The 15347-nt window shown below is 42.3% G+C and overlaps 1 long non-coding RNA gene across 1 annotated transcript in view; it reads left to right on the forward strand.

The window, feature by feature from the left end:
- The window catches only part of LOC107401498 (uncharacterized), a 42335-nt gene that overhangs the window by 4036 nt on the left and 22952 nt on the right, over positions 1-15347 (forward strand). Inside the window, exons 2-4 of the long non-coding RNA XR_006073439.2 lie at positions 1781-1834; positions 4566-4587; positions 5074-5108. This is a non-coding gene — a long non-coding RNA (uncharacterized LOC107401498). The remainder of the gene's footprint in view (positions 1-1780; positions 1835-4565; positions 4588-5073; positions 5109-15347) is intronic.

Raw genomic sequence — 15347 nt, forward strand, 5'->3', positions numbered from 1 at the left:
CCGGGGATGAACAAAAGGGGCTTCATGGATGGAGATGCTCCATGTGCTGCCTTGGCAGTAAACAGCTGGATAAAGTTGAGAAAATCACAGCCTGAGGAAAGGCATGACAATTGAGACAGCTTGGCATGCCATGGTGTGTCACTATTTTGGTGTGTTTAGGGCATAAGGTACAGTAGCACAGAGCTAAGGCTGAAGTTGGAGACATAGCCAATAGGACCTTGTGCACCATGGGTGAGCAGTAGTGGTAATCACCAATTTGGAGAAGGGAAGAAAAACACTCCTTCATGGAGAGGCTGGTGAGATAAGGGATCATCTTGAGACACATTGAATTTAATGTGTTTGTGGAGAGCACTGTCCCTGAGTCTTAGGGAAGCCTAGTTTTTCCTCTGTACTCCTAGATGGCCTCAAGGTCTAGACTTGTTCTACAGGCCTTTTGCCTCTTGTCAGCCAGACCTCACTTTAAGTGTCCCATAATTGTAGTGACATGGGTAGTACTAGAAACCCTTCCTGCCCCCATCCTTTTTCTGACCTGAAAGAAAGCTGTGCTGCACAGCTCTTAGAGGCACCATTGGCATGGTTATTGATGTGAAGAGTCCCCTTGGAGCCGAACTCCAGGTCACCACGACCAGGGCTGTGTAAGAATCCTGCTTCCTGCTTCTCATGGTGCTCTCTGAGCCCTCCTTCCCTTCCCAAACTGCTTCTTCCATTTCAGCAGCTCTAGCAGAAATTCTTCCTCCTTCACAGTTCTCTCTGCTTATTATGATAATCACGTTTGCCATATGCATTAGGAAATTGTTATTATGAGTTATTATTTGAGTATTATAGGGGAAACCTACAGAGAAAAAACTCTTTCATTCATCTTTCTCAGTTGCTTCTTATTAATTGGCAGATGCTCATTTGTACACACCTGTGATTGGTAGGTGCCTGCCATTGTGGGTTCTGCTCTGTTCAAATCACATTCTAAAAATCTTACCATGCACAGAGATGGCTTACACACTTGCCATTCCTTATGTTACCCAAGCATTCATCATTTACCTTCTGAGGGTGACTGGTTTTCCCTGTTATTGGGCATTTTGAGTTGTTTCCAACTCACTGCAATTGAATTTCATGTTTAGGAGTGAGGAGTAGGAATGGGTGTGATTGGCTTTCGAGCAAAACAGACAAAGTTGGGTCACAACACAGAGGAAGGGAACAAAATGTAAGTAGCAGGGGCAGTTGTTCTTGTCAACAATTAGAGTTGATCCAAAGGTGCTGGATCAAGTACCTTTTCCCTTTGGGCTTCTGAGATTCTGTGCTGGGGACTTGAGAACTTCTGCTGTCTGTCTGTCTGTCTGTCTGTCTGTCTGTCTGTCTGTCTGTCTCTCTCTCTCTCTCTCTCTCTCTCTCTCTCTCTCTCTCTGTGTGTGTGTGTGCACATGCACGCTCACACACATGTGCCAGGTTTCTAGGTGGATGGAGATGAGGGCTCACATTTTGACTGTGCTCCCAACTTGGCCACAGTGATCTTAGATCTTTCTGGATCTGTTTCCCATGCAAAACAAGAAATAGCTCTCCATCTAGGGCTTGTGATGACTTAATCCAATCAGATAACAAATACAAGGGAGCTTGGAACAAGTTGCAAAAAGTAATTCACACAAACATAACTTACTAGGATGTAAGTTCCAGCAAAAAAAAAAAAAAAGCTGGAGGTTTTAAAGGAGCTGCTGACAGAATTCTAAATTCTCTCTCTCTCTCTCTCTCTCTCTCTCTCTCTCTCTCTCTCTCTCTCTGTGTTGAGCAGTTTACCATAATAGCAGAAATTGTGAAATTGGCCTTGGACTTCAGCCTCTGCCTGGTAAGTCACTTTAATAACCCATGACTTGTGACAGGAGATGTGCTAGGGATCCCATAGAAAACAGACCAACCACAGCCCTGTCTTCATGGGGCTTAGAGTTAAGATCAGAACTTTGTCAGAAAATCTGGGTCCCCCAATATATTTTTAGAGAGCTCAGATTCTCCTGTCTTTCTGTGTGCCCCATGCTGAGAAATGGTTCACAGGAGACTGTGTCAATTTCAAAGGTGGGAAGGGGATGGCAGTCTAACTCAAGAGTTCAAAGATGCTTGCCCATCCTTGAAGCTGGTATTTTTTTTTAAAGAAGCTTCTGGGGTTTCTATTCCAGGATATACCCTCTAAGTGGGCTAACAGGGTGGAAGGATTAGAGATTGTCTGTGCCGCCCACAGTCCTGACTCCTCCACCCTCTGCCTGCCACCTGTCCCTAAGACTGAAAGTAGTCTTGGAGTCAAAATAGAGAATGGCTGGCTAGACCAGTTAGGTACCCTGATGGATATACTCCAGAACATGTGAAGGAGGGCTAATGGAAAGGTTTGCTTGACTGGAAAGGCTCGGAGGCTGGATGGAATAGGGTAGCCAGAAGCTGCAATTTCCTACAGCTCAAGCAGACAGGGTCTTTTTTACCTGCAAGGTCCCACCCACCCTGAGGCTGGTTTGTTGGGACCAGAGGGGAGAGTGGTCGTCAGCTGGTGGTTCGGAGACTGCTGCTAGGTGGGAGTCAGCCTTCCTAACCCTCTCTGGTGTGCAGGGCGGGCCCCATTGCATCACCCTTGGAGCCTCTATTCCTGGCTTTGCAGCCAGCTGGGCCCCTAGAGGAGGGACTCTCCCTGTTTTTCAACAAGCCATTAACTATTTCACCCTCCTGACTGCCATTATGCCAGTCTGGATTTCCAAGATTAGCCTTCATACCCCTCTGCCCTGAGAGTGATAGTCCTCTTCATGCCCCATAATGACCAGAAGCTCTGCCTGTGCAGCTTTTGAACAATTGCAGGCTCCATCATACCAATGCAACCCTGGTCTCTTCTCTGGGAGAAGAGTTAACCTCCCTCATCCCCACCCTCATAATTTGTCCCATTCTGCAGTGGTGAGAACAGAGCTCCCGGACCTCCAGCATGAGCTCATGCCACTTCCACACTCCAGAGTCCCGACAAAGGGTCAACAACGTTTTGGGCTAAGAGCAAGTATGTAACTCAAGCCAGAGACCAAAATCCCTCCAACCATTTTCAACAGATGTACTCAGGCCTTTGACTTGGTAGGTCATAGGGAAGGGATGGACGAAGCAAGGGTCATCTTGAAGAGAGTCCTGAGGACACAGTGTTTCCTTGTTCCTGGAGGAGCTAGACAAGGAGGGATTAAGCTGCTGGGGCTGTTCCAAGCACTGAAGCCCAGGTCACATTTATGTTCAGAACTCTTATCTCCCAGTCCCAGAATTCCCTTTGTTACTCCACCCATTCCAGGGCCTGAAATAGCTTGGAACTGCATCCAAACCTAAACCTAGGTCCCAATTTTAGTTCCACAAACATTTGGCTGATAATAACTCTTAGAATCTTGAGCTAAGTCCTGTGGGGGAATGCACAGATAAACGAAGCACAGCCCCTGCCTTCAGGGAGCTTGCAAAATGTACCTAGATGACTGCTCACTGGTCTTAGATGCCTGTTGAAGAGGAAAGAAAGATGGCTTCCCGTGGGAGAAATAGAGGCAGCCTTGTGAAAGGGAGTCATTTTGTTGAATCTTAAAGGCTGAATAGGACTTGAAAAGGCAGTGAAGCATACCCAGGCTGGATGGAGGGGACAGCAAGGGCAGTACCAAATTGATGATTTGTCTAGGAACAGGTCAGTAATACCTGGTTTGACTGAAACACATGGGAGACTACAGGCTGCCTATCCCATCTGTGGATGTGTGTGTCTATCTAGATTTTATGTAGATTGAGTACTACAAAGTTCACAGAGCTTTGCAGATCAGAAGATGGAGGATTGGGGGGGAACGTGTGAAGAAACTTTCTCTGAACTCTAAAGCATGTTTGAGAGGCAGTGAGGCCAGACTCAGATTATCTTGCCATTTTTGCCTTGGTCCAGTTCAAGTTCCTTAGTCCAGGGGCTTAGGCCACAGGCTTGGCTGACCCAACAAACCTTACCACTCCTCAGGGGCCAAGAAGACATCAGAGGTGAACAATCAGTGGTCATAGATGAACACCGAATCAGAGTGGCATGGAGTGGCACGTAGCAAGGAATGAATAGCTGCTTCATGACACTTGGCAGGAAAGAAATGATCATATGCTTTATTTTCTTGAAATTTATTTCAATCTGGTTCCAAACCAGATTCACAGTTAGTTAGAGGTCTAATAGAATTATTAAGTGATCTTCCCCATGACTCATTTGATTTTTCTAAAAGTAAACTAAAGCAAAATCCCTAAGCAGGCAAATTAAAGTAGAGCTGGACAGCTGGTCCTGACTTGAAGGAGCTTGGACAGTTAATGGCTCCTTCATGGCTACCTGTGGGATGTTGGCCTTTCCTTTTAGTGGGCACTGCTTCACTGGGTAGGCTGCTGAGCTGCCCACTCACCATGCTGCATGCCCTTTCCCACTGGCCAGCCACCGAAAAGTCTGTCTTCCAGTTCCTCATAGCCATCTGCATACCAGATTTTGCTAGCTTCAGGGAGGGGATGGGGACCCATCTGGGTCTCAGTGTCTGCTGCTATCCTTGGTCACTCATGATCTCTGACCCTCTCCTCAGGTGCTGGAAGCCACTGCCCTAGGTAAGCCAACTTCCACTAACAAGCCACGGCTCTACCTCTTTAACCTACAAGACTTGAAGTCCTGGCCTCTCTTGGGAGGATGTGGGGGAAATACTTCACATTCCTTTCTGAAGAGTCCACAGCCAAGAAAACTAGATATGGTTGATTTCTCAATCAGGTTTTTCTACCGCATTAAGTGTGTAATTAACCACTCTGTTACACTTCCAAAAGGAAAAGAAAAATTCAAATGAATAAAAATTTGTGACAGGTGACACTGTGCAGCCAGATAGAAAGGTAATTAATGACATGTGTGATAATTTTACTACCTGAAAATTTTAACTTTTAAAACAGCATCAAAGTATAGCCTACTTTTTGAGTAAACATAAAATTACATGTTTATATAAAGGAGAAGCAAGAGCTAAAAGGTAAAAATAAAAATACCTGTCTCCTCTAGTGAGGTTATAGGTCACACATTTTTCTCATTTTTGCTTTTTTTCCATATTCTAGAAATTTCTGCAATGATTCTGCATGACCTCTTTTTGGTAAGTAAAAAGTTCTACATGAATTTTAACTTATTTATTTCTCTCTCACTCTATTGAATAGACAGTAGCACTCTACAATGGGATAAGTGAACAACTAACTTTCTGTCCAGGACTTCCATGTGGAGGGTTCTCCTTTTTCTGCTTTCCTCTGTCTTGGCTGTCAACTGGGACCAGCCTTACCCTGAAGGGACCAGCCACAGGCCATGCTGTTTCTTGTTATACAGTTTATTTGTTTATTTGTTTTGTGGTGATGGTGGTGGTAGTGATTTTTCAATTTTTGTTTTGTTTTGTGAGGTAGGTTTTGAGATGCGGCCTCTTTATATAGTGTAGGCTTGCCTTAAACTCCTGGCAATTCTGCCTCAGCCTTTCAAGTACTGGGATTACTAGCATATGCCACATGCCAGGCTGCATTTTGTATTTTTCTGGAGACAAAGGAAACAGGTATGCATGGAGCTTTCTGGAACTCTTCACAGTTGTGAACTGCTTGAGAGTCTTGGCTGTCTTGGTTTGTAGATTTTGGCATAGGTGTGGCAGCAAAGCAGAAGACAAACAGATTGATAATGAAGCTGTAGGAAAATGTAAACATCTGCTGCATCAATCATTGAAATGTGTCATCTGGGAAGACTAGTTTTTACTGTTAGCAAAAAGACAGAGGACAAAAGTCTGTTTCCATTGAGAATATATGACTCTATCTTGTGTTTTGGATTCAGAAGCAAACTATAAAGCCATATCTAATTTACAGACCAGCAAATGTGACCAACCCAGAATCCAGGAAACATAATATCTGAAATATTTGCAGAATCCTTGTCATCAACCATATTTTTTATGTATTGGCAATAAAAGTCAAAAAAGTAGTACCATTTAAAATAGCAAATAATGCAATATTTCCATAGAGAGTTCCTAAAACAAGTCCAGGAACTACATGCTGAAAACTATAAAGCACTGATAGAAAAAAAATCAGGTAAGATCCAAATAACATGCTGAAGATTTGAAGACTCAATAGATTGTTTTCCAAATTGCTAACTAAATTTAACTTTGTTGTATTAGCCACTGCTCTATTATTGTGAAGATAAACCACGAGGAAGGCAACTCTTATAAAAGAAAACATTTAATTGGAGGCTGGCTTACAGTTTTGGAGGTTTAGTCCATTATCATCATGGACTGCAGCAATAGCTGAGAGCTACATCCTGATCTGCAAGCCTCACTAGGAGGGAGAACTGGGCCTGGCATGGGCTGTAGAAACCTAAAGCCCATCCCCAGTGACACATTTCCTCTATTAAGTCCACACTTACTCTACAAGGCATAATACATCCTAATCCTTCTCAAACAGTGCCACTCTCTGATGAGTAAACATTTAACTATATGAGCCTGTGGGGGCCATTCTTATTCACTACAGTGGTTTTAATCAAAACCCTTTAAAAGACCCACTCAACCTAAAAAATATGCAGATGCACAGAAGATTGAGAATAGCTGTTTTCTGTCTGTTTTAATGCCAACCCCACACCCAAATCTACCAACCAGACCAAAGATAAGAGCACTGCTTTTGCAGAGGATCTGAGTTTGGCTCTTAGCACCCAAATGGCAGCTTACAATAATCTGTAACTCTAATTCCAGGGATTTGAAACCATTCTCTGGCCCCCACAGGCTCCTGCTAACATGTGATGCGCATAAATGCACACAGGCACACACACATACAAACAAAGAGATAAATATTTTTTTAAAAAAATGAATGTAGAAAGACTGTCAAAATTAAACACTAGGAAAGCAAACAATCCCATAAAAACTGACTCAGAAACAAGCAGACACTTGACTAAAGAGGATGTGAAAAACAAAAATGTTCAGCATCATTAGTCATTAGGAAAATACAAAATAAAACCTTGAGATAATGACACAAATATTAGAATGACTAAAATAAAATGCCAAATGATGACAAACATGCACTCATATACTAAAACCCTTACACACTGCTGGTGGGAAACACAAACATGGCTCAGCTACTGGAAACGTTGGATAACTTTTTATTAAATAAAACATACAATATAACCTAGCAATTGCATTGGCAGGTGACTATCCCAGATAAATGAAAATTTATATTCACACAAAAACCTGTACAAGAACATAACAGCTATTCATAACTGCTATAATTGATTAATTATATAATTAATTGATATAATTATACTATATAATTGATATAATCCAAATGTTCTTCAGAAAGCAAGTAGACAAACAAGTTGGCTCATCCATGCATTAAAAAGGAATCAATGATTGACACATGAAATAAATTTGATGTATCCCAAAGGCATTAAGCTGAGCACAAGAAGCCAGTCTTAAAAGTTGCATAATGTCTGATTCCAGTGATAATGACATTCTCCAGTGATAGAGCGCATAGCAGTTTCTGTCAGTGTTAGAAATAGGGAGAAATGTAATTCCAAAGGGAAGGCACAAAGAAATCCCAGGAGTGAGGACAGTGTTCTATAGAGTGATTATGATGATGCTTACACAGATCTCATAATTATTTACATGCACATCAGTTTAACTTAATGCTAAATTCAAAAACAGATTCATTCCCAGAGCAGCTTTTGGGCCACAGAAGAATAGAACAGGAGCGGACAAGATGGCTCAGTAGGAAAGAGCACTTGCTGCCAAGCCTGACAACCTGAGTTTAATCCTCCAAACCCACATGGTGGAAGGAGAGAACCAACTCCCACAGTGGTGGGGCATGGGCTGGGGGCGGGGACAACTGGAGAAGACAGGAGATTTCTTATAAAGCCGCTGCCCTCCTGTATGCAGCCTCTTCAACGATGACCCACCAGAGTGGTACATTTGTTCCAGTTGATGAGTTTTTGTTTTGAATATAAGCTGTCCCCCACAAGTTCATGTGTCAACCCATTTTGGAAGGTCCTAGAAATATTAGGAAATAAGTCCTAGCTAGAAGAAATATGTTACTGGGGTGGGGGTCCTTAGGTGCACTCTTGCCCCCTTTCAATCTCTCTGCTTCCTCCATAAGGTAGGTGGTACTGTCACATGCTCCTCCAACCCTCTGAAGCCACATGTTCAAATAAGTCTTTCTTCTTGTAAGGTATTTCTGTCACAGGAGTGAGAAGAGTAACCCATATAGTAAACCCCCATTAGCATACCACTATCATTTTAAGTCTACAGCTTCAATTAGCACTCACTTTTGATGTTGTATGTGGGTTCTCAAAAATGCATGGTGACATGGATATGCCATTGTCATACAGAGTACACTTCTTGCCCTGAACAATTTTTGTATTTTACCCAAACGTCACTTCTATTGAGCCCTTTATTTCATGTGGGCTTTGTAGTTTTCTTCATTTAGAGCTTACACATATTTTATTAGATTTGTACCAAAGTATTTTTTTTTTTTTTTTTTTTGGTTTTTCGAGACAGGGTTTCTCTGTGTAGCTTTGCGCCTTTCCTGGAGCTCACTTGGTAGCCCAGGCTGGCCTCGAACTCACAGAGATCCGCCTGGCTCTGCCTCCCGAGTGCTGGGATTAAAGGCGTGCGCCACCACCGCCCGGCCTGTACCAAAGTATTTTGTTCTGGCAGAAGCAAAAGAAAGTGGAATTGTTCTGCATTTCATGTTCACTTTTCATTGCTCATGTGTAAGAGAGCTGCTGACTTTTACATAGCCTTGTATTCTGCAGCTTTACGACAACCACTCCCCACTTCAAGGTTTTTTCTCTGTTTTTGATCCTTTCATAATTTTGTATACAATTATGCCATCCATGAACAAAGACAGTTTCACTTTCTCCTTCCTAATATAAATACCTTTTGTGTTTTTCTTGTCTTTTCTCACTAGCTAGCACTTGCAGTATAATGTTGAAAAAGGATGAGAAAGGACATTCTAGCTTGTTTCTCATTTTAGTGGAAGCTTCTAGTTCCTCACTTTAACTATTAGGTTAACTCTAGGGTTTTTGTAATTGTTCATTCTCTATCAAGCTGAGAAAAGTTCTCCTTTATTGCTAGTTTATGATCATATTTTACCAAGAATAAGTGTTGACTTTTGTCTGCAAATATTGATATGATTTTATTATTTAGCCTATGTATGGGTCACATCAACTGGTTTTTTGAATCAGTATGTTAACTTTGTATGCTGAACCAGTCTTGTAATTCTTTCAGTGCACTGTAGGATTCAGCTTATCTATATTTTGTTGAGGACTTTCATATGTGTGTTCAGGAGATGTATTGGTTTGTAACTTTCTTTTCTTGTAATGTCTATCTGGTTTGGGCACTAGAGTATGCTGGTCTCATAAGATGAGTAAGAACATTCCCTTCACTTGTCTTCTAAAAGGGATTGTAGAGATTTGATGAATTTTACCCCTTGAATGTTTGTAGTAGTCACTTCTGGGCTTGAGGTTTTCTGTTTTGCAATATTATTAATTATTGATTTAATTTCTTTCATAGATAGACTTATTCAATTTTTCTTTTTTTTTCCTGTATGAGTTATGGAAGACTGTGTTTTTTGAGTAACTGCTCCATTACATCTAGATTATCAAATCCATGGGCTTAGCCAGGCATGGTGCGCACACACACCTTTGATTCCAGCACTCAAACCAAAAATCAAAACAAAAAAATTGTGGGCATAGAGTTGTTCATACATTCTTTTATAATCATTTTACTATTCTATCAGACTTATAGTCACATTACCTCTTTCATTTCTTCAATTAATAGTTTCTACCTTCTCTGTTTTCCCTTCTTTTCCATTTCCTCTACCTTCTCCTTTTCCCTCTTCCTATCTTTCTTTTCTCGGCCCCCCCCCCCCCCCCCGTTACCCAGATGATGAGCGTGTGAGTTTTATGGTCTTTTAAAACAACCAGCTCTTAATTTCATTGATTTCTCCAAGTTTATTTTCTGTTTTCAATTTCATTGACTTACTCTCTCATTTTTACTATGTCTCTTTATCTGCTTACTCTATATTTAATTTGGTATTTTCTAGTTTCCCAGGGTGAAAACTTACTGTCTTGGCCAATTTAGGCTAAAATACCATCAATGGAGTGACTTAAACAATGTACGTTGATTTTTCACAGTTTTGGAGACTGGGAAGTTCAAGGTCAGGATGCTCTCATTGGTGGGCTCTTCTGAGGATTCCCTTGCTGGCTTGCACTTGCTTTCTTTCCTTGCAATAGCCTCACGTGGTGGAGAAAGCGCGGGTGCCTCTTCTTATAAGGACACTGATCATTGTGGATGCTTTACCCTCATGACCTCATTTGAACTCTATGTAGCCTTGGATAACCTTGATCCTCATGCCTCTACCTCCAAAATGATGGGATTATAGGTATGTTCTATTATACCTGGTTGATATGGTGCCAGTAATTGAACCCAGGGCGTGCTAGGTAGGCACACTATCAACTGACCTATATCCCTAGACCATGTTCCCCCAAATTTCCTTCTTTTTTCTTGTATCAATTACATTTTAAAGAACATTTTTTTTTTTTTACCTTTCCGTTAAAAAATGTATTTTTAGCCAGGCAGAGATGGTGCACACATTTAATCCCAACACTCGGGAGGCAGAGGCAGGTGGATCTCTGTGAGTCCGAGGCCAGCCTGGCCTACAGAGTGAGTTCCAGGACAGACAAGAATGTTTCACAGAGAAACCCTGTCTCAGAAAACAAAACAAAAACAAAAACAAATGTAATTTTAGTAGTTGCTCTAGAGTTTGTAATATACATTCACAACTAATCCAAATCCATATTTATATAATATCTCTTTCATTTTTTATTTTTCTTCATTTTAAACATTTTTGTTTTATTATTTTTTCCTCTTTAAATTTTTTTCATATTGTAAATATCTCATAATAACAAAATGTCCCTAATTTCTCCCTCCTATCCTTTGATTCATAAGCTTATACTTGGAAACACACACAATATATTATTGCTATTATTTTGGACAAACTGTAAATTAACTAAGATTTTTGGAATTGAAGTTTTAATTGCCTTCACCTTAATTACTGTAATGACACACTTTAGTCAGACACACGTGACAGAGCAGTGCCATCTTCTCTGTCACTCTTCCTTTCTTCAGGTCGGTCTGTCTGTCTGTGCTCTCTGCTGCCTTCTTATCTCTGAAGATCTTTTAACATTTCATGCAAGGCAGTCAACAAATTTCCTCGGTTTTTGTTCATCTGAGAAATCTTTACTTCTTCTTCACCCCTCTTTAAAAAATGGAATCTTGAATGTTGCCCAGGCTGGTCTTGTACTCCTGGGCTCAAGTTATCTTCCGCCGAGCTCTCTGTAGCCAAGTCTCCAGGAATATGCCTCAGTGCCCACTTGTTTCACTTTTAAAGGCTCCTTTCTCAGAATCTAGACTGGGTTTTACTCTCCCTTTCAACATAGTAAGCATTTCATTCCACTCTCTTCACATTTGCATGGTTTCAGAGAAATTCAATGTAATAACTCCTGTCTTTGCTCCTGAAGAGATAAGGCTCTTTATCCACTTTATCCTCTGTCTTTCAAGGTGGGTTTTTTTTTCTTTAATTTTCTGAAGTTTAAATATACTAGGTGTAGTTTTTGTTACTGTTGATGTTTCTTTATTCATTACCATTCATTCCCCTTTTTATCTCGGATGAGATGTTCTGGTGAAAGGAACTCTGGGAAAGAGGCCATTCATGTGTGCAGATGTGTACATATTGGGAGCAAATATTCAGAAGCAATCTGGTCAATGAGCTATGATCATACAGTGCTTCCTAGTCTCTGCTCACATACTCCTCACTGCTCGTAGCTGAGTATTTCCCTTCTCTATGTTATTAGACACTGGTAAAACTTTATTAGGTGAGACTCTGGAGGGCAGTCCTTAAACACAGTGTTCTGGCCTTGGTATTTCAAGGCTGCTCATCACCAGAAGTGTCGGATTTTTTTCCCCTCTATAGCATTGGTTCTCAGCCTTCCTAATGCTGTGACCCTTTAATATAGTTCCTCATGTTGTGGTGACCCCCAACCCCAAAATTACTTTCATTAGTGCTTCTTAACTGTAATTTTGCTACTATTATGATCGTAATGTAAATATCTGTGTTTTCCAATGGTCTTGGGTGACCCCTGTGAAAGGGTCTTTTGACCCCCAGAGGGGTACTGGGACAAAGTAGACACACTCCTGGACTAGGGCTAGTGACGACTTCCCCACTCTGCCCCTGACTGGGGCCTGCTGCAGCCTTCGGTGCTCCAGCTGGTCCTAGACTGAGTGCTAGCAAGTCCTCATGACAGTCTAGGCTTCTTCCCTGCTTCCCAGGGAGCTTTCGACCCCAGTTCTGCACTATGTTGGAATTCCCTGTGTCTACATTTCTGATGGGGCAGGGGATAGTTTCCCCTGGGACCTCATTGCTTTGAGAGATCCAAAGCAATTTTTCAGGTTGTTCAGATTTTTACTTGCTGAGATGACCTCCCAGCTCCTCACACACTAGATAATAAACTGCTAATCAAAATAATTTAAGTGGTTAAAATGTTGAATTTTATCATGTTTTTAAAATTTTTAAATAGGTAAATAAGGAGTTGATAAATGAGGAACAGATATAAGGAGTAAGGTGATTTTTCCAAATGTTTGCAGACTACCTCTTCTTATTTATGCCACCATTATGTCAAATTGAACATATTTGGAATCCTTTAACTTGCTATATTAGTTGTGTCTGCATTACTGTGACCGTAACACCTGCCAGAAACATTTTAGGTTAGGATTTGTTTTATTTGTTATGGTTTTAGAGGGTTTCAGACTGTGGTAAGGAAGGCGTGGTAGCAGGAACGTGGGGCAGAGACTTTCATATCATTGCTAGCCTATTGGTTGAAATATTAAGGCAACTCCACGTAGTTAAAAGGGAGATTTGTTTGTGGGGTAACTTACAAGTGAAGGGATAGGCTACAGGATCAGGGAGAGGTGACGCGCAGTCCAGCGGTGTTCTCTGGAGAACTCTGCTTGGTCTACCTCCAGCGTCCAGGATCCAGGAACCAAGAGAGCCGGCACTTCCGGATCTCAGGTCTTAAGGACTCCTGTCTCAGCCTGGCCTCGCAGGCGTGACAGTTAGCGGAAGCCTCAATGGGGGTAGTACTTCCAGGACAAAGCTGGAACAGCACTACACTAGCCAGAGAGCATAGAAAGAGAGAGAGAGAGAGAGAGAGAGAGAGAGAGAGAGAGAGAGAGAGAGAGAGAGAGAGAGAGAGTTGGTCAGGTATAACCTTCAAAGGCCCATTCCTATTGACCTAGTTCAGCTAGCCATGCCCTCCCTCCTAAGGTTCCACAGCATCCCAAAATAGTGCACTTGGGGAGTGAACACCCAGTTATGAGCCTGTGGAGGACATCTCATTTCAACCACAGCACTTAGCTGGCCCCTGTGTTCTTTGTTGTTGTTGTTTTGTTTTCAAGACAGGGTTTCATGTGTAAACCTGGCTGTTCTGGAACTCGCTCTGTAGACTAGGCTGGCCTAGAACTCACAGAGATCTGCCTGCCTCGGCCTCCCGAGTGCTGGGATTAAAGGCGTGTGCCACCACCGCTGGGCGCTTCCTGTGTTCTTGAGTTTTAGTGTACATCTATCTTTCTGTTAGCTACCTATGTTCAAAACCTTGGCTCATCTCTCACCACTATTTGAAGTTTCATCAGTTGCCATGACATGCCTATTATGCAGCCATAACTTAGTTGCACATCTATTTTCCCGTCTGTGTCCCTCTTGCCCTTCTGTAGTCTTCCCACTTGCCAGAATCTTGCAATTGCTTTTTAACATCTCCTTAAAAGTCAGCTTTGGGGTCAGAATAACCCGAAATTAAATCTTGGCTCTGCCACTGTAGCCGCCTGACCTTGAGTATAATACATTTATCTTTCAACCGCAGGCATCATGTGCCAAATGAGACAGTAACACTCAACTCAGTTCAGGAGATGACTGTGAGGACTGAAGACACCTGGGTTGGCAGTGTGTCATAAGCAAGATGATCTGTGTCAAGACCTTGATAGTCTGCTGGTGCGAAGTAAGAACTTAGCTTTTGATGGCTGCTTTGTATGATTATTCTTTACCTTGGTCCCATTTAATTCTACTGATCATTTTGAGCATGGCTCTCGCTTGTTCTGAATCTTTCTTGAGTCCTTCCCCAGGCACCCAAAGCTGGACCTGCTTGTTCCCTTTCCTCCTGACTTTCACTGCCCACTGTACCCTTTACATAGCCCTGTTGTTGTTTTACCCCTCTGTAGTTTATTCAGTCTCTTCCCTTTCACTGGCCTCTCCCTGGAATGCTCTTCCTCCTTCCATGTTGCTCAGTAAATATTTGCTGAGTAACTAGATTGTGTTCTTTGGAAAGGCTTTCAGAGAAGCCAATTGCATCCAACCATATGCTCCTCCTGTGATGGAGACACACAGGGAAAGTTATGTTTATTTCTGGCTAGACTCTCTGTAGGGGACGCATGTATACAAAAGAAGGACTTTTAGAGAAGTCTTTCCTGTTCTGCCACCTCCTCCTAAATACCAAGGCCATACATGTCGATGCCAAGAAGTGATGCTGCTAGATTCTGCTGTGTCAAGTGACCGCTCAGTCTGGGGTACGCTGGTGATCAGAGCATATTTAAGAACCTCTGGCTGGAGTAGAGGACAGCTGCAGCATCAGAAAACATTGCTCAGGAATTCAGAGTCAGCTTCTAAATTTTGCTATAGTAGAAAAAAAAAGTATGACTAAGATGAGTCTGTATACCAGGAGAAAGGATGAAAGGGCTGCCTGCCGCAGGATGAAGCCCTGGCCAGTGGTGCCTGGGGCGGGCGGGTGGGGGGGCGGTCTCTGTTTCTCATGTGTTTTGAGAATGTATGGTATGAGAAAGTAAATATCTGACGGGGCTAGGAAAAGGCAAACCAGTGGAATTCTCTGTTTACATGAAACCCCGGCCTAACAAAGTCCTCTAAAAGGCAGCTTCCCAAAGACATGGAGGGCTTTCCACTGGTGGGCTTTTTCCTTGGGAGAATATGAACATGTTTACTCCCTCTAGATGGAGCACCAATGACAGAGCAGAGGAACAGTTCCACCCTAGTCTAGCTTGGTGAACCAAGAACTTACTGAGCTATTTAAAGAAGCATAGGTGATGGGTGATTTACAGGAGTAACCACAAAACAGCCACATCACCAAAGCTTCTTACCCCAGTATGGATGATGGTTTCCCCATGAATAGTTAGATGGGGCTCTCTCCTTCTGTGAACCTTTCATCCTCTGTGTACTCGAAGAACCTTCTGAAAGTTTGTAAAGATGGCCAGAAGAACACACAG

The sequence above is a fragment of the Peromyscus maniculatus genome, chromosome 6 (genome assembly GCF_049852395.1).
Source record: "Peromyscus maniculatus bairdii isolate BWxNUB_F1_BW_parent chromosome 6, HU_Pman_BW_mat_3.1, whole genome shotgun sequence".
Lineage (NCBI taxonomy): Eukaryota > Metazoa > Chordata > Mammalia > Rodentia > Cricetidae > Peromyscus > Peromyscus maniculatus.